The sequence below is a fragment of the Neodiprion lecontei genome, chromosome 5 (assembly GCF_021901455.1).
Source record: "Neodiprion lecontei isolate iyNeoLeco1 chromosome 5, iyNeoLeco1.1, whole genome shotgun sequence".
In the NCBI taxonomy this organism is placed as follows: Eukaryota; Metazoa; Arthropoda; class Insecta; order Hymenoptera; family Diprionidae; genus Neodiprion; species Neodiprion lecontei.
This window is the reverse complement of record NC_060264.1, coordinates 23,848,455-23,874,711: the sequence shown is the minus strand read 5'-3', so window position 1 is coordinate 23,874,711 and position 26,257 is coordinate 23,848,455. Positions and strand designations below refer to the sequence as shown.

Sequence of the window (26,257 nt, the reverse complement as noted above, 5' to 3'; positions counted from 1 at the left end):
GTGTTTTTGAAGTACAAATTCATTTGGGTCCTTGTTATTTTATGAAAAAATTGGTTTTTCGGACCAATTAACAAAGCCAGCGAAGCGAGATTAGACTTGGGTTTCGTGAAACACCTCTCCGTGTTATATATGGCACCGAGTCAAAGTCAATTGATAAGAACAATCATGGCCACGTTTTTCAGAATGAATGTTTTTTTCTTTTAATGTAATATTACGACTCAATGCCGGTTCAATTTTTAATTTTCAAGGAAAACATATCACAGAATTATACAAGAATCGTTCTTCAAATTTTTTTTGTGCTAAAATTTGTAATGAAAGGTTCAGCGATTGTGTGAAAAACGATGATACATCAAGCAAACAAGTTTTTCAAAAAACTTGCTAAATGTTTCAGAACTTCCGAACTGATGGTTTGTAAAAAGAAGGAGAAGCGTCTGAAAAACAAGCTCTTTTAATATAACGTCAGAAAAAGCATAAAAATTTCGTTCGTTTTGGTGAAAAATTTTTCTGACTAGTCCAAGAAAAAAGAACACAATTGATTATGAAATAATTAAGGTGTGACCAAATTCGTGTTGTTCTGATAGGCGAATTTCCATCAACCCGAAAACAAAACCTACAAAATCAAGAAGCTTCTGTGATACCTGGGATATCAGGAAATATCTGACTACTCTCATCGCCACTGTAATCTTGATAAAACCGACGCGCAAATACAACAATTATACTCACACATAAAAGTATTTATGCGCTCTAATCATCACTTGATTACTCCTCATCATCTTGTGACGTCAAGCCTGTCAATGACTCACTCAATTTTACCGGCTCGCTGTGCGTGTCCGAGATTCGCAATTCCTCGTTTTTCCTCGTACGTAAAACAGGCCTTATTCGTCACGCGTCTTATACGTAAAGCGTGCCTAACAGCTGTGACAACTTCTTGAAACAACAAACTGTCTTTAAAAAATCGTTACGCCAATTGTCGCCCAGAATAGATATTTAGTACGGTTGTGGGTCCAATTCGGGCATTGAACAGTTGCCTCGGTTTAATTAGGGTGTTGATTCGGCAAACTGGGCAGGGATAAACGAGGCATGTAACGTTCGCCCTTTTAAACGCCTATCTATGTCAGCTCTACCCCTACCAGTAAACCTTCTTACAGCCGTCTTACTAGTACTATAAACTGACGCTAGGCGGCGAACTTTCTCGCCACGGAAGTAGCTTCAGAGATACTTGTAAGACTGGGTAGTCGACCCAGAAATCGTTTACGGACATTGTACGATAAGTTCTGCGTCAGATCGAATACGCACGACGAACACGTTATGCCATGTTTCGAGTAATCAAAATTGATACGGAGTACAAATAAGCAAAAACTAGTCGCGACACCCGTTGAATATTTATACATCCACGTAAACAACGATAATTTTCCGCGTATTACCCAACTAATCTCGGGTAAATCCCACAAAATATCAAGTCAGAAAAATTATTAAATATCATTTGGAGAATTCCATTTTTCTACGCTTGAATAATTCTCATGGTCAGTCTTACGCAAAAGACTTTTGTAACAACAAGTTTCATCACCTGTTTCAACCATTGAACACGTGTAACTTAACAAAACGTGAATTTAAACCAAGCTCAATTTGTTTTGTTACAACAATATCATATTTTTTAAACAAAACGATTGAGGTGCGTTCAATCAAATCCTTAGTCATTTCCATCACACATTGTCTTGATACTAAATTCATATTATTGCAAGGAACTCGCGCCGTCTTATCTTGAACAAATTGACAGTCAGCATGAACATTCAAAGGCTTGATTCAATTCTATCTAAAGTCGGTACAACTGTTTCGTCCGACAAAAGTATTTTGCTGAATTAAGTAAGCATTGTGTGCGGCGCATTTGACTATAAAGCCTTTAGTTAAATAAAACGAATATATCACTTGACTCAAATATTCCTTTCCATTCGTGTAAGAGAGTGAAATTGTTCCCAATGAATCGCATCGTTCAAAAATGTATTACCAGCCGAACACTCGACAAAAATTGATTTCTGTGCTTCCATGCGTAGTCCGGTAAGGGTTGGAAAAAACCCAGACATGCCATGTTCCAGTTGTTCCTTGCGCTCTCGAATAGGACGCATACACTAGTAGTTTTTACAGTCGAATATATGTAAGGCGCAATAATATGTACTTAAAGAGATTGGCTTGAAAAACAAGGCGTTAACGAGTCGTTCTTTCGTCGAGGGACTTTGCGTGCGATTGTGGTAGCTGGCTAGCTAGGTTAATTGATGTATAATTACGCAAGTCCGTTAATTGTTGAGACGGTAAACATCTTAATTAATTTCACCCTTTTTTATGCCATCCAGGATTACAAATATGAATTGAGCACGTTTTCATTCATGTATCGGTGAATTTCTACGATGGAGTAGAAATTGCAAAGCTAGAAGCACATGAAATGGAAATAATCAAAGTCAACGATTTTGGAATGAATTTTCGCAGTTTAGTATAAACACGCGATTGCTATCACGATTTTTGATAAATTCTCAATTTCACTGCATTCTGACATACTTCTGTTTGCGCAAATATTTTTATTCAAGTTCAATGCTGAATTAGATTTTTGCATGGCGGAATCAGAACCATGGTCGCAGTCGAGTGGAGATTGAAACACGATTGCAGAGACGCCGAGAAGTTCGAACGAAAAAATTGTATCATAGCATCTGTAGATCGAAGATGGTGTAGATATAAAATGCAGAAGAGTATATAATGATCTGCGTAAATCGAAGTCCAAGGTTTGACAGAATATTGTCAAAAAATGTCATAAACACCGGTCCGGAGAATTAGACTTTCTTTAAAAATTCCTCCGACCAATTTTACAGGAAATGAAAACAAAAGAGAAGTCAGGAATCGAGAAAATCATTATAGAAGGAGTGCCTCATAATTTTGCGGACTGTGCGGAAACATTCAAGTTTTAACGTACCGCGGATTCAGAAATACTACTCATGAAATTGACTCACGCTCGTAAAAAATGAAAACATGTAACATAACGTCACACAAATTATGAAAATTTATTTCTTCTTCTTCTTAAAAAACGATGTGTGAGTATCTAGTTGAAACGTCGTCAATGCTCATCGCGTCTTTTTCTTTTGTCAAGTGCGGTAATCAATTGCGACATTGATGATTTTTGCTAAAAATGTGATGTCCCGTATCGCTTACCCATGTGGGATATGGAATCATTTTTGAAATTCTATGAAAATAAATATAAAACTCATGCTTCATTCCCGTTTCGAAATCATCTAAAAAAAACGCCATAACATTGCGAGTGCATTGATCAGCTGAAATTCCGAATTGTCGTCAGTCTTAATTACTCAGGATACACATATTCCGTAACATATTATGTATGGTAAATCTGAACAGCAATATCGAAGGGACCGGAAAACGTGTTTCACACACAGTAAGGCTAAGGCGTCAGATGTTCTCGTTCGATTTTCCTAATAAGTACTACAATCAACATCATACTTATTTGTTTATCGCTAAAGTAAGAGCAGGATAGAGGAATCGAGAATGGAAATTTGTTTCTCATCGTCATATTTTTTTCCTCCTAACAGGCGGAATAACTCCGACGGAGTCAATTCTGCAGTCTCGTTCGATCTATATTTAGTGGAGAAACATGTATATAGCTCGGTCGGCGGGAAGAACGAGATGTAGAATGAGATGAAACTTTAGAGCGAGACGGGCGATACAGAGCAGAGACTCGCGTACCAAATGCGAAATGTATTTAGAAGGAGGAAGAGAGACGGCGCGTGGTCAATAATTGGCACAGTTTTATTCCGCGGTTTCTGCGTCCCCCGTTCACCGGGGTTTCCACAGCCGTCATCCTCCAGTTCCTCGGAAGCCAGTCGGCTGATTGAACAAATCTTCGGAACCAGTGACGAGAGGCAAGAATCACGTAATCATGCCAGGCGTGAAAGAGGCGGTCGACTACGCGCGGCCATTTTGGAATTCTGCACTCGAGAGCGAGGCGATCGCGTCCGATCGCCGACTCTCGGAGCTTCTGCATTTCCCAAATAGCGTGGAAAACGACAGTTCCGCGATGAGCGCGGGCATTCTGCATACCTACCGCCCCTCGGATTCCCGCCGCCCCCCCCCCCCCCCCCCCCACCCCGGGTTATTCACAATAAGTTTGTCCGGTTCGCTTGCGAGTTCGAGGACTGCAGCCGCTGCTGCAGCAGGTCGGCGCAATCAACTGCAACTCGCGTTGGCGCACGGCGACGATTTGCGCAGCTGCGCGCGCGAGTAGCTGCGGCTGCGGGCAGCTTCGACTTTCGCTCGTTCGATTTTAGCCGCGCGAGTGTGTGAGGCATGTTCTTCCGCGTCCCAGCGATGTGTGCGCGCAAATGGCGTCCGCTCTTATCGCGATAACGGAATTTGATTTTTCGTTAAAATTTCGAGACTTTCGTACGGAGTACGGCGATACGCCTCCTTCGGCAATCAAACTGCCGTCCATATCTCGGCAGTGATTTGTGGCACCCCTTAAACCCCGGATTGCGATATCGGCGACAAAACGTGTACCGAGACGAAGATGAAGAACAACGCTGACGTTAGCCGGTCACAGCTATCCGCGGTGGTGGGGGCGCATCGACATTCAGCGCGCCGCCTCCCTGTATATAAAGCTTTGATCATTCTCTCAGACTTTGGTTGTTCCCCTACGGGCAACTTTCCCGAGACTTGGCAAACGCCGGAACCACTGTAAGTTTTTCTTTTTTCTCACGACCGTATATAAAAACGAAAAAAATTTCCTTTCAAACTTCAATTTTTTCACATTTTTACACAATGTTTATTTTTCCCTGTATTCCGCTTCATTTAGAATAATTTATTGCCTTCTCATACTATTACCATCATCGTTGTCATTTTATCGTTTACATTTACCCGTTTTTAACCGATACCGTAAATAACGTATCTATAACCTCGTCCTTTTCCGTCTTCACGATTATTTTATTTTACTTTTCTTTGGTTTTCTTTCCACCTGTAAATTTTCCGTTATTTATTACGTATGTTTTCGTTTACACTTCTGAACTTGCAGAGCAGCCTTCTCGAGGGCGGAGCCGCCGCGAGAGATAGCCTGGCTGTCTTTGTTTACGCGAGCGTATATAATAACCGCCGATTATAGAAGTTCATTCAAGGCATACTCGGGGTCTCGCACCGACATGGGCAATCAAACCTTGGCATGATTTCATTTTACGGGCATTGTGCGGTGATCTTTCCCGCTTGTTAAATCCTCGATCAATCTTCCTTCGAATGGGCCAAGTATACAGGCTATACTAAACTCCGGTGATACTTGAGATATCCGTACAAAACATGTATGATCGCATGCGTATGCATCCGTAAATTGTACAGCACGAGAGAAAAAAGTACACAGACACAAAGCGGCTATAAAAACGCTGGAATTCGTCAGATGTCACCAAACTGACCTTACAATTATTTTTAAAACTCGGAGAGAGGAGAAGTGTAACGAAAGGAATCAAAGTTGAAATAGGCGAATTTCTTGTCAGCAGCGTTGAAACGGGGATTGAGCCGAATCCAACGATACCCAACAAAGTACCATCCCGGTGCCTAAATACCGAAATATTGCGTACCAATGCGTAAGAGCGCAGCCAGCGCAGCGTTCGACTCGTGCATGATGGTCCGCAGAACGGGCGTGCTACGGTAAGCGTGTCTGCTTCACCGCTCTGGCGCTTGTTGTTAAAAACAAGATAACTCCTGATCAAGTGACTCAAATAGGGCTTTGTGGCATATCGTTGGATTCGTCACGATCTCATCTACAAACTGATGCTAGAACGAAAGATTAATAAATCGTTTGAGAACAAAGCGTCCGCGTTGGTTTAGAAAATGATGTAACCATTATTAGCAAAAAACAAATTTCGAAACGAACGGAAAATTTCAAAAATCATGTGTACAAATTGGGCTACTATCTGTGTGCGCCATTTACGACTCGTTGTGCAGGATGTTGGCTGGCGTTGATTAACCGCACGTATTGTTTATAGAGCGTAAATGTAAGACTGACAAATTTGTGGTCTCGCTGCAAGCTCGGAAGTCAACTGTGTAAATATTAATATCCTTCTGTCTGGAATCGGGAGTATGGGTGTAAAGTGGTTACGCGTTTAATGACGATACCACGGAGTGATAAGGCCTTAGAACAACGTTCGTACATGATTATTTCCCAACAAACTCATATCCAACGACTCGCAGCGTCACGTTCTGCGGATACAAGTTCACAGAAATTGAGTGTCAATGAAGTAATAAATTACTCCAAGTAATATATACGATACGCGATTGACCATCGGTTAATATAATTATCGGGTAGGCTGCAAGACAGTCGTGAATCTTACAAGCTTATGAATTATTTACGCGTGACATTACTGCACTGGCAAATGTTATTTTGTAGAATACACTCTTTCACAGTGCATAATTTACATCTATTTAAATGTCAAATATTAACATTATGCGGTATTTTTACGTGCGGTGCACGTATTTATACTAGTTTTTATGCAGTTTAGACAATCGCCTAAGCTTACCCTACTCACGCCCGCATACCACAGGCGAAATTTTATTTGTCGAACAAGTATTACGTACACAATTAACTGTGCTTATAATTCAACGCGTAAATTATGTATAATCGATTTACCTAATTTCTCAAGTATTTTTATTCCCGTTTTTACGAGGTGATATGTTTATTCTCACTTATTTTGAACAAGTTTCACGATCCGTACATAGCACTTTATTTTTTTTTTTTTACGCTTACATTGTTATTCTGTTTTCATACATCTCCTTTCAACGCGCACACCATCGGCAGTACGAAATATCACTACACCACGATGACTAACAACAACACAAGCGGAGGTTTTATCAAAATTATGATAATGCTGAATTCAGAGCTCAATGAATATTGCCATACGTCATTCTGCGACCGGTTCACGTTTCCTACCATGAGTATAAAAAAATATGAAGAAAAAAATTATAGCTTGTCGCGAACAGAACGCAATGTATTATATTTATGCGGTAATTATAATGTCAGCCTGAATGATATTTTAAAAAAATAACAACTATCTTTCTTTGTCCAAATCGACGGTTTTTTCCTATAACTTTTGCTCTGATAAGATGTATTTACAGCTATGCACGATTGATCGAAAAACTCGTGGAACGACAGTTCTTAAAGTTGCGAAATAATTCAAGAAGTTAATTAACTGAAAAATACTTGCACTTTATTACAAAAAAAAAAAAAAAAAAATGTGTCTACTTTTATTTCTGAAGAATTCCATAACGCCACCAGATAATATAACACACACCACTAAAATCACATGTATTAAAATGTATCCCGAGCTTTCTTAAATCATGTTTACCACCCATGGAGGAACTTTTCGAAACAAGAATTCACGTATGTGAATTCCCAATTAACCGGTAAATATAAAAATAGTAGCTTTTCCTGTTCTCACTAAGAAATTTCGTCGAAATGTACGAGATTTCAAGAAATTACGAGCCAGTATGAAAATCCTTGATGTGAAAAGTTTCTCAAGGCGAAAACAACGCGACGGAATTTTTGTTAGCAACGCAACTTCGCTGACCTTCGAGATTTTATAATCATACATTATAGGGTCCTACGATTTTCAATATTTGCGTACTTCTAAGCACACATTTCTGGTGATAATATGTACTTTGAATAATTTGTAAAGCGTAATAAGTGACGAACTATTACTGCGTTATGTTTAAGTAAACAAGCTGGAACTTACTATTTCTGATTATCTACCAGTTACCGGAAAAATTTGCATCGTACAGACACTCGTAGAGTTAAATTTTTTAAACGAGAAGAAGTAACTATGATCAGGTTATAAAATTTGTCTCAATTATTCTCACGGTTCACACATATTCTTACGCAACTGAACTATTTCTGCCACGATTTGGTTCAACGTTAAATAAAATGTGATACACAATGAGATCTCAAAACTTCCGTCCAACCGAAGAATAATCGCAAGCGTGTAAACGGCGGCCATGTTGACTTTGACCTAGCGTCTCGACTCGCGGCAGAAATATTTAACGATAAAAACTGTAGACATTTTTCAATCGCCCTTATCGTGTCAAGAATTCAGTTTTAGCTGCGTTTTGGTAATTGATTCGTATGTACTTGTGCTATTGGAGAAAAATATACCCGACACACGGTTAATTGTAACTTTCCTTCGCTATTAGCGCTCTCTGCTCCATTCAATACACTCACTTATGTAGACGATTATTTTATAAGTACATCACACTAATACGTCCATACAGTCAAGTCAAAGAGATCGGGACTAGCTGGTTAGATCCGCTTCTTCGCAGCTCATATATCAATTAAAGATGGCTGCTTGCGATGCCCGGTTGACCCCCCTCGGCAACAATTCGTTTCATTTAATCACTTGCTACCACATGCTGTACATTGGCAGCTTGCGAGAAACTTGTTTATAATAATATTCCGTGTCGACATTGTAAAATTTATGTGCTATTTACTCTTCCGCGTTACTCTCTGTCTTTGCTTCATTCGATATTTTCATAACCTCACTTTACGTTGAACACTCACAATTCGAAGAACAATTCGCACTTACCGACTATTTTTTGGCTGCATTTTTTAAAATTTTACTTTTTTGCTTACCTGCCGCATCCAACGTTACAAATTCAATTTTTTGTTGATCGTATTCTTCTCCGCCTTTTTGTAGACGAGAATTGAAACTCTGATTGATGCAATTTTAAGAACGCATTTACACAATTTCAAAAGTATTACAAAAGTTTCTGAAAATCTTGATAACTAATCCCGACGCATCTTTAAATTGTATAAATGAGCGGTAATTAATCAATGAAAATTATTGAAAATAAATAATAAAGGAGGACAACTATCACTGAGTCGGTCCAATTACAGTAAATCCTACTGAAAAATATCATCCCAGGCAAATAGTTTGATATGTAGTTATTGAAATTGTGTACCTAAAATCGATAAATTTTTGTCCATCTACGCGTAACAAATAAGTTTGAGAACAAGAGAGGAAGAATTTGACAAACTGTTATGTCTGGACCGACCGAAGCCGCGTTACACATACCTATCTTGGTGTATTCAAGGTCGATGCCTATTTTTAAAAAAGAATCATTTACCTCCGAGGAGGCGAGGGCCGACCTGCGTAGGTCTCCTCTCTCGACCTCTGCAGCTGTCTGCCAGGCTGTTTCAAATCCATTTTTCTATCGTTCATATTTACTGCGTGTAGACGCATGCGATATTCACTCACATGCTGGAAAGTAAAGATTTCAGAGAGAGAGAGAGTCGTAGGACTCTGTTCACGTTCATCAAATCGCCGGCGTGTCGATAATCATCAACGATGCGTGATCATCGTCATCTAGTCGTCAATCGATTTTGAAACGCAAATATACGGGAATCGTAATTGATTGTTAACTTTGTTTTTTTTTTTTTTTTTTTTTCTTCGGTTTTTTACATTTCTTCGTCACTTTCGCCTACGATAAATAAATTTCGATAGAGGGTTTTTACGTGATACCTGTTTACTTTTTCACATAACCCGAGAATGTCTTACGCGGTTCTCCATACGTGTTTTCCGTACACAAAGTAACCGTTTCTACGACGGTCGAGTGAGTCTGCTGATGCGCATGCGCGGAGTGCTGAAAAGGCCTCTTTTCCGCACTGCGCGCATGCATTATCGCGAATAAGTGTTTCTATAATCCCGATATTTATGTACCAATTTTTCTGTTCATATCTGTTTCTTCGTTCTCGGTTTACGTATGTGTATTGTAATTTTTGTGCAGTCATAAAATTTGCATACACCATTCTAATAAACGTGATAGAATCGTGATTGCATTGTTTTTCATACGTACCGAGATTGAGCGAACATTGGAATTTCGTGCATGCACCAGCTGTAGATAAACGATAATTATCTGTTCTTTCGAGTTCTATCGAGAGAGCGATACGTTCCCGAGATATCGCGAGATAAAGAGAGAGAGAAAGAGATAAAAAAGTGATTATCGAGTACGCTGATTTTCAAATAAAAATTAAAAGTCAAGTTTTCACTGTCGTGGTTTCTTTTTTCCGCATTATTTGATTTTAAGCAGCAGCGATTTTTTTTTCTATCCAAGTATAAGGTACCGGAAACTTATGCGTTATCAACGAAACTTCAATAAATTATGGAATATCACTGTTACAGTTTACCTGTGAAAGCTGATTCAGCATTGTAAAAAAATCTGCTGTATAAAATTATACGAAGCGGATAAGTTATTTGAAAGTGGAAGCTGCATCGTCAATGCAGGAATTATCCGTACCAATTCACGATATCTAGGCACATATCGCGAGCGTCAAATCGCACGCACGGCTATTAATTTTTTTCATTATAACGATAAACAAGGAAAAATATCAATGGAGAAAGAGAAAGTATTTGATTGATAAAAGAAAAAAATGCTTTTGACTTTCTGCGAAACACTGTGACAGTGATTCCTTGTACTATGATAAAAGTACAGTGCCGATGGTCAATATAAATTGATTTTGGTGAAATGTAAGGGGCATTCCATCGCAAATCGACCTGGGTCTGACTCTTGACCTCTCCAATTTGGCTTGCAATTTTTTTGTACGAGTGTTTTGACTCTCGAAGGTACTAAGTTTTCTTTCGACATTTTCCGAATCGGTTTGAATTAGCTATCATTTTTTGAAAAAAACCATACCGACCGACACGTTTTGAAAATCTGAAATAATTATAAAAAAAACTGTACATCGGACGTAAAAATTTTGGAGCATTAAACTAAAATGAACCGACTTTCCTTCTAATTTGAAAAATAATTCGGTATATGTTCTTGACGTTTTTTCGAGAAATTTTATTTTCATTCAAATTTGATGAGAAAGTCGGTCGACCGGCTCGGTGCTGAAAAATTTGAATACACGACACAGGATTTCTTCAGAATTATTTCAGATATTCATAATCGTGTCGATCAATATCGTCGCTTCAAAAAATTGTAGCCAATTAAAATCGGTTAAAAAAATATGGATGTAAAAACTTGTCGCCTTCGAGAGTGAAAGCAATAATACAAAAAATCGGTGAGCTAAATCGGAAAAATCAAGGATCAGATACACAATACCCAACGTGACTGAAAATCAGGTAAAACTCAGTACCGTTTCCTAACGATAATCATTCTCGACACTCCGCAAAATGTGAATAGGGTCGGAACTTGCAGATTCGAGCAGCGCTAAGCGGTTCGATGATTTCGGTAAATACCGATCATCTGCCTACGTCCGGTACTTTTGCCTACGGTATTGAAGGAAAATATTTTTGTTTATTGCAGACTTTGGTCCGCGGCTGCGTCACGACGTAAATTTAGCCTTTACCGATCGCGAACGCCGTCCTCGCGAGCTCCCGAGATCTCCGCAAATGGTCTTCTGACCTTAATAGTTGCGACAATTCGCGCCAGTCACGATCGTGCAACTTATATACCCTCCACACCGCTGCCTACTCACCTCCGTACACATCCGACAGCCACCCAGTCCTCTACAACTTATCTCGCCGAGGTTACGAGAGTGCAAATTTACGGCTTCGGAGGTCGCGAATATGCCGCGGTAAACAGATTTCGTCGATTAAATGCAGTCGTTAACCTCGAGATTCGAGAAAATTTTATAGGTCTCATCTTCCTTCTCCGGACTCGAAAGCGATTTTTTCAAATCGTTTGAAAAATTTCACCTTCTTTCGCTCTAAGACGAAGTAAAAAATAGAACAAAAATTTCACTATTTACAGTATCCTTACTTCGTGCCAGGTACTCGTTTGCTTGCAAGTCGTCTATTTTTTTATATATATATTTTTGACGAAGAAAATTGAAATCTTCTCTTCCTCGTTATTGCGATATATAAAACTTTGCAACTTTCTGTCACTGGAATTTTACAATTCTCTTGATATTCATGGTTCGGACCGCGTGCAATTATAGCAAAATGTAGTCCAAGTGCTACAGGAGGAAACTTGAAGGCGTTGGAAATTGAAAATTTCCCAACTCGCATACTTTCAGGTTGTAAAGAAAATCCGTTTGAAAATAGGACAATTACCGTGACGGTTTGAGGATTCGACATAAATCGGTAACTATGTCCAAATTGCGAAATGGTGTGACAAGAAAAAAAAAAAAAAAAAAATGGCGTAGAAATAGAAACATCAATGAAATGACCTCTGAATATGTTGAGAAAGTATTGCGCGAAAAAAAGCAGCAAATAGATACATAAATCGAACTTTATGTACCGTAACATACGAAATATCGGAGACTCGAACGTAGCACAATTTCATGGCGCTGCATATTCACGGACGAATTTCATTTCGTAACTGAAGTCTCCAAATGCTTTTTTTAGAAACAGATCGCTCACGCGGTTGCGAAACCAGCCGCACTGTGTCTGCGTGTAAATTGTGCATCAATCTGAATAATAAATAAAGAAAAAAAAAAATGAAATAAAAAAAACAAATGAATAGACCAGACTTTATAAACGCGAAACATGGAAACACTGCTGGGAAACCGCATTGCGGTGAGGAAAACCTATGTGAAAAAAATCGGGAACGCTACAATCAATGTCTCGAAACGAGATTTTGAATTGTTAAATTTTTTTCACGCGGTCGCTGGATATCGATAAGTAAACAAGACAAGTCGAAAAACGGTAGAATTATATCGAAACCGTCAGGTTCGATCATTTCTAACATCCTCGTCGTGAAACCGTGTCACAAATTCTCCACATCTCTGCTTATAGTCGAATTTGTTTAGATTCAATTATGTCACATAATTTGATCGATTCATGATTTAATTGATGCAATTAAGATGAATCAGATTAATGATGCGTTTATGTATTGATTCCATCGAATATTGTATAACAATATTTCCAAGCAATATGAAAGAGAAAATTACGGGTTCGTTTGTAACGAACTTTTGGGGTCATTTGCGATTTATTCTTGTGCTTGGTAGACGAATCTTCCGTACACCAATTTGTCGGAACTAAATGTAGCGAAATGTCAATTAGTCATTGGAATAATTAATTTCTTTAATTACTAATTTCGTCAACCTAGCGATGCGATAAGTGGCAACGAATTACACCGGACAACAGGAATTGTGACAAAATTTTCATTTCTTCCACGTGATTAATAAAATAAAAAAAACGGTTTCATTAGATAAAGTTTGCTTCTGCAAAAACCAGAATGATATTTGGAATTTTAAGAAAATTAACCTATCTTCTCAAAAATTTACTGTAAACAACAGCTAAACAAACTTGGATTTAATATTCAAAATTAACAATTAATAGGAGGTCAACTGATTTCTTTTTTTCTGAAGTTTATATTTACAAAAACAAATGACAACTCTACGCATCGAGTAATAACGAAAATCTTGGTTTATTACTTATAAATTTTGCTTCTGTCTTTTTTACGTTGATAAAGAAGTCTTGAATCTTTTTCTCACAGCTGTGAACCGAAAACTTCAAGACTATTTATTAAGGTAAAAAAGAGAAACGCAAACTTTTACATGAAGTGCTAAACGAAGATTTTGTTTATTATTCGATACAAAATCAAAATTTATTTAACTCAATGAAACAAACTCGATAAAAATAATTGTTTTTTTTTTTTTTTTTTGAGGTCGACCCGCGTTATCTGCGAATTACGGAATAACTGATACAAGAGCTCCGACACGGCTGTGTAAAAAATGAAGTAAACGAGTAACGAACGTTATACCGGTTCGCGTTTTTGGCCGCGCTGCTAGCGATAGCCTCGGGCAATTATTCCTGGGCGTAAAGGAGGCTAGAATTCGGAGCGTTAATCACACTGGAAATCGTGCTCTAGCCGCGGGTTGCAGGCGGCTTCTCTGACACACGTTTCCTACCACTCTTCGAGTATGCGTTACGTGTATTTACGTACCTACGTATGTACGATAAAGGCGTGCACGAGTACACAACATCGGTATAACCGTGATATTATAGTGGGGGAGGTGCGGCTCAGGTAGGCAGCATTTAGCTGGTTGAACAAACGTGTGCAGTATTCGAAACGACACTCACTTCATCTCGACTCGCTGTCTCTCACGGATCACCAGCAGCGCCAATAATCTCTTCGATATCCGACACCGCGTTTACTCCACGCAATAAATATACAATTTAATTGAAAATATAAGACCTTGTATCGTACACCGAGGAAGAAAAAACGATCGTGTCAATATATATATATATACATATATATATATATATATACATATAATATATACGTATAAACAAATTAACGGAAGACAATCGAACGTTGAATTACGGATGAACCGAAGGAAATAATAAACGCAAATTGTGAATGAAACAGTAATTCCTCTCACTCGGCTGGTGTATATAAACAATCCCTCTCTTTCTCTCTCTCTCTCTCTCTCTGTCTCTGTCTCTCGCTCTCTCTCTCTCTCTCTTTTACACGCGCACATTATTTATACGAATAAGCAAAAATATTGTACCATAGATTCGTTCGTCGCAGCTGATAATGAGCCCTTGGTTGTTATAATTAATAAACAATTTAAAGGCATGTTCATGTATTTGTACATGTACAGCTAACGGCGGATTTTACGGTGTAAATAATCCGGGGATTAAAGTTCGTTGTTGTAACGCGACGAGGCAACTTCGTTATTAAATAATTCGCGACGAGAGGATAAATAAATAAATAAAGAAATAAAGTTGTTTTTTAACGTAAAAAAGATTTGTATAAACAAAGTTCACATGTTTGCTAAAAATTTCACTACTTCAAACGTCAAACTGACCGAAACCAGCTGCGGCAAATTATTCGGTGAAAAGTGCTGCAGTTTGTGATCGTCAAAGTGATAACGGAGAAGAGAACATCAAGTGTAAAAATCGTTTGTTGATCCCTTCCTTGATCGCCGATTCTATTCAAGCCTTTGCTCAACGAGCAAGAGTAACACTTTCTCTCTATCTCTTTTACTTCTTTACCTTCTCTTCTTACCCTTCTTCAACTCTCCCAACACCGTCGCACCAAGGATTAGGACTTACTACTGAGTTTCCGATCCAAAGGCACAACTTCCGACCGCACTGCGGTGAGTATGCGGTGATAATTATTAGTACGAGTAATTCCAATGTTTTTATCAGATTCATTGATACGGTTGACGTTCTTTTTTATGACTTGAATTTTACCGCAAATTCGACCGCATGGAAGGACGATGGATTTATTTTAAATATATTTTTATGCGCTGAATTGAGAATCGTCGAGTCCCAGTTTTTGGGTAAAGGTTGTTATTTGAGGCGGAAAAGTTTTTTTTTTTTTTTTCTTTCTTTCTTTCTTTCTTCATACTCGTTTTATTCGATACTCGTTATTGTGCAAATTTTTCATTGATTTATTCCTTTTTAGCGACATTTTTAAATATACCCGTGCGACATAACTGCCGATGCAAATCTCGGCGGTTTCAAAATATCGCAGATACACGGTTACCTATGATGTACGAATATTTATGTGTCTTGATTGAAATGAAACGACTTAGCAAAAATAACGTATAAATTGCATAATCTTCGCAGCATGCTTGACACGTATTGCAACACGATAGTGGATCTTCAAATTCAAGTGACGAATGAAATTCGGCGTTCGGTCAACTTCCCAGATAAAATCTAAGTGTCTAAAAGTCTAAAAGTCTAGAATAGTTATAATATCCGTAAAACGCGTCAATTTCGTATAATATACATATTATAGACTTGATCTATACGTGCGATCTATCTATGAATTATTATAATCCTCGCGAGGGCTACTTCGTTACATCATCAATTTATACGTCCTTAAACTCTCGTGCCAAATAAAACGACAGTTATTAGACAAGATCGTGGATTTTATTCCGATATAAACATTGAAATAAAGTCGAGTTGTTCGACGCCAAAGAATCGCCCCAACCGATCACGCAATATTCGACATCTCGATCTACGTTCGTGAAAATTCAATCGACGCGTTGTTGTAAACTTTAATTTAGGAACATTCACAAGGTGAGCTTGCAAACGCGTAATTGATTAGTCGGTCAACGAATTCGGCGCCGTTCACGCAGGCTCTCGAATCAACGTCATTGTTCATCCGTAATGCAATATCAACCGCCATTATCGAGTAGATAAAGTTCACGAGTCAAGGATACTCGATTACAACCTCCGCGTTTATCTCGAGTGTAAATAACGAACCGGAGAATCCGATACCGGATTTCCGGTACACGGGCGGAAAAAACAATCACGCTAATCGAGTTCCAGTGGTCAAATATTTGGGTCCCGAACATTTTCCTCGCGTTTTCTCCGCAAATATTTTAAATTATAAGGAGAAAAAATGTCGTGAACCAAGCGAATGTTATCCGTAATAATCGGCCAGACTGGTAAACAAATAGAAGTGGTTAGGGATGCGGAAGATGAAACTAAACGTGAAACCCGTGATGATTTTCACTCATGAGTAATCCAACCGGTAGATAATTCGTGCTTGATGATTTTAAATTCCTACATTACAAGCATAATTAAACGACGAAAACTTTATTTGTTACAATATTAATCGATCGAAATTTCTTAATCGATCAAAAACTAAGATGATTATAGATATAATTTAATTCTGTATGATTGTGAAACGAACAAAATTGTTGGGAAAAAAATTAGCGATTATTATACATAAAGAAGTGTCGAATAAAATTTTGAATCGGTAAAGTCTCTGCCGTTCAATCAGTGAAACCAAATGGAATAAAATGAATATTGTAGGTGTTAATTTAAAAATTTTTACGTCAGACAAGAGCTTGAATAGTTGATACAGTCGATTATTTTCATCATGCATATCTCCGATCTTTCGCGGTTTCACCGTACGATTAATAAATTACCGATTTATTGATTTTATTCATCGATCGAAATCAATACGTGCGTTTAGAAAACCATTGCCGCCCGTCCCATATACATATGTATAATACGTACGTATAGCGATCGGTTACGCATTAATATACATACCTATAACTTAACGTATGACAGATCGTGTATAATGAGACAAATAAATATTAAGATCTAGGTGCGTAAAACAGCCCATAATCACAATGGTTATTCAAATGAATATACCTGTACAGTTATCTCCGCACGTAGAACACATTACCCACTAATCTATAATACCTATCTTTCCGTGTGTAATAACACGTGCATGTATATCATATACATATGTATACATAGCTATATACGTAATCCTACGTAACATATATTATGTAGCACAAAAAGTAATTGCAAAGGCGAGAAAAATAAAAAAAAAAAAGAAATAAATAAAAAACACAACTCGTCAAACAATAATAAAATAGGACAATGGATAGTCCGCGATACTGACTGTTAATGTCACGTGATTATTTTACACTGGTAGAACGGTTTCTCGTATAATACACCGTATCAGACGAGTTACATAACAACCGTTGAAATGTATGTATGTGTGTGTATATATCCTACGGCGTATCAATTTTTATTGTAAATTTTTTTGTTGTTGTTTTCATATGCACACATATATATATCTTATTCCGTTTTTTCTCTGCTGCAACCATCGTCACGCCTTACTATAGATTTCCGCAAACGCGCGTTAACACCGCAGCAGCTTCTAAATGGTGTCACGGAATTATGGTCGGGAATGTTTATGCAGTACACTTGGAGGTATTTAACTATTCAATTAGTGAGAAGTTTTAATCATCTCGCATGAGCATCTGGGCAGGAATACGTATCTGACCTGATGTTCCATGAACGCTGATCTTTATGCGTCTATCGTGTCGGTGGATCGTAATTGGTATGAAATTTCATGGATTTTGTGTTCGTTTTTTTTTTTTTTTTTTTGGTTTTTCCGAATTTCTCATTGAATCGATCATACGTGTGTACGCATAGACGTATTTTGAAATGAATTTATTTTTATATTTCTTACCAACGGCTGCACGGTGTCATAGCCGTTGGGTAAACTGATCGCGCGCTCTGTGGTTTATGTAGTTATATAGAGTGCGCTGCGTTTTGGGTCAAGTATTTTTATCTTACAAGAACGCGTTTTTTAGCATATTGAAACGACCGCGCGGGCCTACGTTTGGTCACAACGCATCTAGTAATGGGTATAATAGGTATCACAAGAACGCACGGCTTGCTATTCGAATCGTAAGTAGGTGAACGTGCAATTAGATGAACATAAATCCTTAATTTTCGAGTGCTTGTCGGTTTTTATTTTATTTCCTCTTTTCCTTTATCCTATCAAATTCAAGCCATTCTTGTTTTGTGTACAAAGCTCCGATTGTATCAATACATTTTCGTAATTTTTATACCACAGTTATAAAATCGACAATTTTCAAGTTATTACAGCTTGTGGCAAAGCTTATTCGTACATAGTTATACACGCAGAGTGAATTCTTAACGACTGCATGGTACGTCATCTGGTGAAATTTAATGCGCAAGCGCTACAATCCGATATTGGCTCTTTGCCAGGGTGACCAACTGTCTCTAACCTAAAAAAATTTGACGATTGTGAATTGACCAGAACTTCTACCGCTGAAGGGGTGAATTTTATTCGTCGACGCAGAAATGAAGAAAATCACGTAAACGTTTATTCACAAACACATCCTTACAATACACTAATATATATAATATATATATATATATATATATATATATAATAATCCGCTTGGGTTCCGGTGTGGCCAGATCTGAGTTTTCATTAAAAAATTGTATTTTGCGGGAGCTAAGCCTCCTTAAATGATACAATTTTGTAGACTTAAGGCATATCGCATCAAGGTGCATACGATACTTGTACACCGCTTACCCAGTAATATGCTCGCGTATATACCGCGCGTTTAGCGTATTAGGTAAGTTCAATTATAGTGTCAGGTAACCGCTGCCTGGTTAACATAATCAAGTCAAGCCACCCGATCCCCTCGTACAATTCGGGCGTTAAATGGTTACGGGGTAACGGCCGTTGCGGAATTCGAATCTGCAGTGCAAATCTTATATTCTTATCCACAATTAATCATACTCAGAGACCCACGAGTTCATCTGTCATTCGCGTTTCGCTATCCTGGCAAAATACGTTAGAGATTGGAAGCAGAAAAAACGTCAAGTACTTTTTAACATTAATTCTGTGGTATTCACTGTAGGATAGATTGTTGCAAACGGCTTGGCTTGGCTTCTCTCAAGTATCGACGCTTGGCTCTGTGACCATTAAAAAAAAAAAAAAAAACAACGCACAAGGCATGGTTCTCAATAGCGCTCTATGTCTAACTATTGAGTCTACGTGTTTAAAGGATTACCCTGTCGGTAACGGCGTTTCCAACAACATATAGAATATACGCAATATCAGTTCTCCGTTTCTGTATGTTTCTGTAATTCTGTCGATCTGTTAGCTTGTGTCTTACAGCAAAATCCCTCTGCACACTGGAAAAAACAAACAATAGTAATAAAATAAATCGAATAAAAAACTCGGTAAGAGAATTATTAGACTGTTTAAAATTGAGGCGATGTTCTTTCACTTGTTTTTTGCGTGAACAGTATTTGAACGATTGTTTTTACAGAACTTTAAATCCTACCGAAGTGTAAGATTTTTAGCTCAAGTCTTAGAGGTGCCTGATCGTCTGTGCACGGTACGGTTCTACAGTTGCACTGACCACATTTTCACCGAAAGTCAGCTTTTCTCCGCAATTCCGAACAGAAGATACGAAAATTCTTGATTCTGTAATACGTATCTGGTTTCCATGGTTGCCCGAATGTGAAAAAAGGATCTCATAATTTTTGAAGGTAATTCAATCATCTCCGTGACTATTAGATTCACATGAGATGGTAGTCACGATTATTACGATTTTTTTATTTTTTTTTTTCTCTTTTCGAAATAAGCATGTTTTTTTAAGATGTCATTCGAATAGGTAAAAGTCACACGTACTCTAAGGCACTTCTTAGACGTGCGCCAAAAATCCCATATTTCCGGAGTAATTTTTGCAAGGCACATGCTGTTTTTCGGATCTAGTTCGACCGGAAGAAAGAGTAATGAAAAAGCAAAAAAATTGCATCCTGAATTTGAAAGAGTCCAGTGCCTATACTTGAATCTATACATCGATGTTCGAATATGAACCGTTTAAAAATGTCGCCCTCATTCGAATAGCGCAAGCAGTCTAATGCAAGGACGCGTCGCAGCCAAGCGGCTCGACGTTACTTCCGGTTTCATTCATTTCGACCGTCCGCAGATCACGATCGCCAAAGAATTTCGATTTTACACGCATGCGTTCGATACGCTCACCGTAAAAATACACACGTACGCAGACCTGCGACAGAATCGGTAAAAATATTAATATTACCGTAAACACGATTAACAGTAAGTTTTATACAAATATTCAGGGATGATAAAAAATTATCGTGTCGCGGCAAGGCCAACGTCCCCTCTCTCTCTTTCTATCGGACGAACCTCCCGACAAGTTGTTTGCACGTTTCTCTGTATGCGCGTGGTATTTGTTGACATAAATCAGGGCGCGGTATTCGCGTTTGGTACATTCGTACGATGTTCGTGTGTGTGATAAAAGAAGGATATCGTGCCTGCGTCTGTCACGAAAGTATTTGAGCAGCATTCGACGTATAATTGAGTCGTGTATTGTATCCGACATATATATGTATATATATATATATATACAAACGGAAGCATAAAACAAGCGAAATACACACTAAAGATATGTTACTTATAGACTACCTATTGTTATTTGCTGTCACATTTACCAAGAACTGTACACTTTTTCCACGTTTCTAATATCGTGTGCTACATAAATTTTTTACATTTACGTCAAACGTTATGCCTGTACATATTTTTTACTTATATTTGTTTTGCTGCATCTATAATGTATGTCACTATACGTGTCGCATATATTTTATTGTTATGACTGACATGCAATGTCTTTTTGTTAGTGTCCCTCTTATTATACTGTACTACTAACGTAAATAGTGAAGAGAAAAGATTACAAGTGTTTTTTTTTTTTTTTTTCATTCCTTTTATTATGGTGGCAAGTCTTGACCGCTTTGACAATAGATTCATGACGTATGGGATAAGTTATGATAGAATGAGACGCAGGTTGGACTTTCAGCTTGGACTTAAAATTCGTAATAGGAATCCGTTCTTACTTACCAATGAGTGATTAACGATACTTGAACTTTTTTGATTCGCTAACCGCAGTTGAAAAGTGACAAATTTGATAACGCAGCTTAAATTTTTATTGCGCGAGGAAAATGAAAAATTAAAAGCTTTACACATCTCGGCAAGGTCAGGAATATCAATTGAAGTACTGCTCTGTTCGCATTTCATCTGAAAATCGAATTGTTTTTCCGATAACCAAACTTTCTTCGTTGAAATTATCCACATTTAGTTCGTATGCGATGAACCGGTCAATTTCTGCCTCTTCCGAAAGAATCTTTATCGTTTATTTGAACTTCAAAATCCACTTGAAAAATATGTCGAAACACAATTTTTTAGTAAAACGTGGATCCGAGCAATTAAAATTTGATTTGTTAATTGTATCAAGCAAGATTTTCGTTCTACGATGAGCGATGAATGTTGGAATTCAATGTAACACGAGACTCGAGAGTTGACGAATGCGAATCTCGTACAAGTATCCAATTCACCGCGCAAAGGACAGCTGATCTCGTACTACGTAGAATGAGCTAACCTTAATTCGCGGTATAAATTCTCGACGAGATTAGCAAGTACTTCTTTATAAGCAGAACAGGAACGCTGCGCAATTCACCATTTGCCGTCCGCTTTGCAGAATATCCGAGCTTCCGGCGTTCCAACTACCGAGCACTGCAATTCCGCAACTCGCATCTCGGTCATCAGTCGTTGAAAAAATTCGACTTATTGTTACGAATTTACAGCTATTCGATTACCAATTTTTGAATGCAATCTTTGATCGAACAACGCGGACAAAAACTATCGAAATATCACGAATACCTATAGCGTACGGATTTTGAGTCTGTGAAATACGTGTAAAAAAAAATGCGGCGAAAGGTTTCGAATCGAACAATCCTCGAAGCAGAACTTGGCTAGTATGCAAATAATGAAACTGTTCCCAGTCTCCCACGTTTCGTTATGTCTTTTCGAATCAGCTTAACTTACCAGGGATTCTTATCTCAACAACCTCATATTCGAGGGCTATCCGATTCAAGGTATGCCGGTCGGTCCAACAGGCTGACATCTGTAAGTCAACACCGGGAGATTTGGTACCACGTAAACGGATATTCAATACATACCTATCGCACTCTGGGAGCCGGCGATGTTGTGCTAAGGCAGGAAAGAATATTCACTTGCGCAAGTGTACGTGTGTCGAGTGTGGGACTGTAAATTGGTACGCTACAATCAATCGGCCGAGAAGAGACTGCGGACCGAGTGGCTGCCCTTTCACAGGCGTGTAAAATTCGCTTAGCCTTGCATCTGACATCTCTCGCGATGCGGCGTAATAAATATATATATATATATACACACGATCCGAACGAACGATTCTCTGATGCGGTGGACAATTGTTCACGTGCGAGAGTTCACATGCGCAGTAGATCCAAGCGTGCTGCGCAGAGAGCTGGCTTACAAGTTACACTCGGGCCACTTGGGTTACTTCTACCAGCTAATTGAACTCACTGCACTCTGATGTGAACGACCAATTCGCAGATGCATATCTACAACTCTGATTCGACTACTCGCCGTACCTGGAACAGTAGACGTAGTAAATATAGCGTCGATTCGCAACCGGTACGAATTACACCTAGCGAAACAGTTTGAAATTTGTACAAAATGAATACTTCTAGTTTAACGTTTCATTGACAACGATTTTGCACTGAAAATAACGGCAAGGTACCGGATATTTACGAACGATTTTTGGGGGCTTGGGATGCGAGTAGTTATCGCGGAGTTCCACTTCATTGCGTCACAAGAGTGCTCAGACCTCGGTAACATCTGGTGGTGACTCACATTTTGTATTTCGTCAGTGAGACAGTAGAAGCTTGATGTGTTTTTATCTGTGAAGACCTGTTGACACCTTGACGGAGATGAAGTTTGCGAATATCTGTTGAACCTACGGCTTAACAATTTTCTGCGAATTGTTTTTGTAAACAAGAGACGTAAAATAAGCTCCGAAAAGGTGTTAATTTCGAGAAAAAAAATTCAACGCTTACACAGATAGGCCCAACAGTAACTGGGTACCAATGGATCTCGTTAGATGTATTCTCACTATTAAGGTTTTTCCAATCGAAGTTGAAATGGTAACTGAATCATTCATGCGTGAATATTGGCTTTGAAAACGTAGTGATATTGTTGAATGCTGGAAATAGTTGTATAATATTTGAAACTCAACCGCTATGCTGCGACGATCAATGCGATATTGATTTTCCACCGATGCCGTACGGCTTGAATGCGTGTGGCTAATATTTGACGAATATTTTTTTCACGGCCGTGCCCTGCAAACTTTCACGTGACCTACTTTGTTTTATTTCAAATATTTATCGCGGAAAACAAGGTACCATTTCTGTACAGCAAATTCTAAAAATATCTTCGTCTCCCGAAGTTTCTTTGTAGTAACCTTCTTGTTGTATAGTCTACCTTTCGACGTATGATAAACTCTGAGAATATGTAATACGAAATTATTGAAGTCACACTGCGCGTTTGGTGCAATAAATAGTAGAAAAATAATTTCGAAGTAGCGTTCAACACACAACTTGAGTTAACAAGACTTGTATAACGGCTGATAATAATTCTCGCGAGTGAAAAATTATGGCTGGATCGTAAAAATAGCTTGGTAATGAATTCTGCATGACGATGAAAGGCATGGCGGGCCGACGGAACGCCCCGTCTACCACCTCGCGTTTTGCAACATTATTTTCGACCCTTTCCCGAGTAAATACCCCAGTTTTCTTGAACACGGCAGCAGCCCAGCGACGGATAGAAAAATTGGCAAATTTTCATTTTGGCAAAACGTCAATCGCGTGCTCTTGAAGCTAAAAGCAGAAAAATAAACATGGCGGATGGTGGCGCCCTGGCGTTACTCGACTATCCTTTAATAAGTTTCAGCTCCACGCACATACTTACCGTTTCATGGACGGTTCGGATCGTCGGTAAGACCAGCAAAATTTCCAACATTTTTGTCCATGGAACACCATGCGTCTTGTGATGCTCGTAACAGCTAAGTTATCAGCGAAGCGCCAGATACGTCATTGCTAGTTAGAATCTCGGGTATAATTTCAATCTACTCTCGGCCTCGTCACGATGTTCGAGAACCCGGAGCGATAAGCATCTAAATAATGTGCCGTTGCATTTGCCGGCGTAATATGATCACGAGACTTTGTTGTGCAGTGCAAGTTCACACGTATCTGATTATATTTATTTAGTAACGCTCTAGTTTACATACAAATATTAGATATTTCGTGCATGCACATAATCTGAATGAATACTACTGATAATTGATTAGGACGGGAAGAATGCAAAAGAACCTGTTTCTTTGCAGCAGAATTTCGTTTGCGGGTCAGAATTGATTAAAAGATATCATTGGAACGAGGAGTTTGATTTATATTGCGATTCTAGTCACTGATGTATTATTGTCTGTACCTACTAGGCCTATGAATTTTATGTTTGAGTTCTTGTTGTTTCGTTGCCTAAAGTAGCGTGATTACCGTTTAAGGAGATGTCATACTTATCAAGGATTGCTCGATCATCAATCAGTAACCGAGACTACGGCTTTTTGAATAACTTGAAAACCGCAGCACTAAATGAGTTCTTGTTTTTGCGTTTGACGTTGTATCGGGCACAACGTGACTTGATGCGAATCAAATGTTCTCAATTAACACAATGTAAATTGCTTCCTCCAATCAAACACATGGTACTAATAGACGCTAAAGGTTCCAAAAACTGTGTAATCGGAGTAGTTTCAATCGTCGACCAAGAGTCATCGCATTACTCCAGAGCCGTTTTCTCTTTTTTATTCTAATCTTCCGATAGAACGATTCTTGTTCTCGGTCCATTATTCAGAGCGACGACGTTTCGAGTCCACGCAGGTGAACCTCGGCCTCGAAGGCTGCTGCGCACGCATCATTCGTGACGTAATTTCACAGCAGGATTTCAGAACACGAGTGGCGCTTTCTCGTGCCACGTTTTGAACGGCATTATAAACACGAATCGACGCATTCTAAAATCTCTATAAGATAACCGCGACTGTCGGAATAATGTACAGTCACAGGCGTGGCCTTAGCATTAATAAATTGATCATTGAACCCTGGATCGTAGCTGAATCATTTCGTTTACACAACAGCAAACGCGCTCATCGAATGCACCGTTCTATAATATTTCGGGGTCGAGAATTCACGTGGCATTTCGTATGGAAACATGACCGTAGTTTCATCTTTTCCATTCCCTTTACTTTACTTTCATTTTTTTTTTTTTTTTCTTCTTTCATTCCTTGTCATCGCTTCGATTCTTCTGCGTGTATCCGTTACCTACTCGCGTACCAGAGGCGTGCGAATCGTTTCAAATCACTAGTAATTCGGTTTTTGTCGAGTAATTTGATTTTTTCGATTAATTCGAATTTCCCGAATATTGGATTAGATTCGACCACCAGTCGTACACGCCTGCTACGTACATACATGTATATTTGCATCGGCAGAAAAAATGTTGTCTAGTTACACACACGCACACACATTCTATGAATATTTTTTTTCCCTGTTCTTTTTTTTTACTACACAAGTCTCGTCGTGCGGCATTCAAAGTTTGTTTTTTTTTTTTTTTTTCTTGCCGACTCGTAGTAACAAGCCATGACTATAGTAGTCGTGATTGATTCGGGAGAGACGTCTTAATTGTGCTCAATATAACGGGTCTCTCCGCGAGACGCTAAGGCGTGTGTAGTGATGTGCTCGGTTGAGTTTCAAGGCCTCGTACTACCATCACCTCAAGTGTGTAGGAACTCATGCGCAAACTCCATATACCTATAATCGCGGCACCTAGCCGGCGCCTCTTGTTATTGGAAGTTTGGAAAATAAAGGCGGGGAAAATCTTGTTTATTTAATACTAAGAGTTTGGGCTCGGGTCAAGGGCGGGTGCAAGGTAATGAATAAGAAAAAAAAAAAAAAAACAACACACTGATCGGCGCTGCCTGAGCAGGTATTCGAATACATGATGATACGTCAAGTAGGTTCAGATTGCTCAATCTTTATCTCTTCTTCGATTTTCAATACCAGGATTGAGTATGAAATTACAAAACCGAGTGACTCCC

The 26,257-nt window shown here is 38.7% G+C and overlaps 1 protein-coding gene across 3 annotated transcripts in view; it reads left to right on the top strand.

The window, feature by feature from the left end:
- LOC107225779 (synaptic vesicle glycoprotein 2C) overlaps nucleotides 1-26,257 on the top strand; it is a 50,222-nt gene that overhangs the window by 9,513 nt on the left and 14,452 nt on the right. The window contains exon 1 of one of the 3 annotated variants that reach the window (XM_015666358.2): nucleotides 4,317-4,728. The exons of 1 other annotated variant lie outside the window; for it this stretch is intronic. The gene's annotated coding sequence lies outside the window, so the exon portion shown is untranslated. Of the gene's footprint in view, nucleotides 1-4,316; nucleotides 4,729-14,451; nucleotides 15,077-26,257 lie in introns of those variants that run through there. One more of the 3 variants, XM_015666359.2, reaches the window with a different exon arrangement.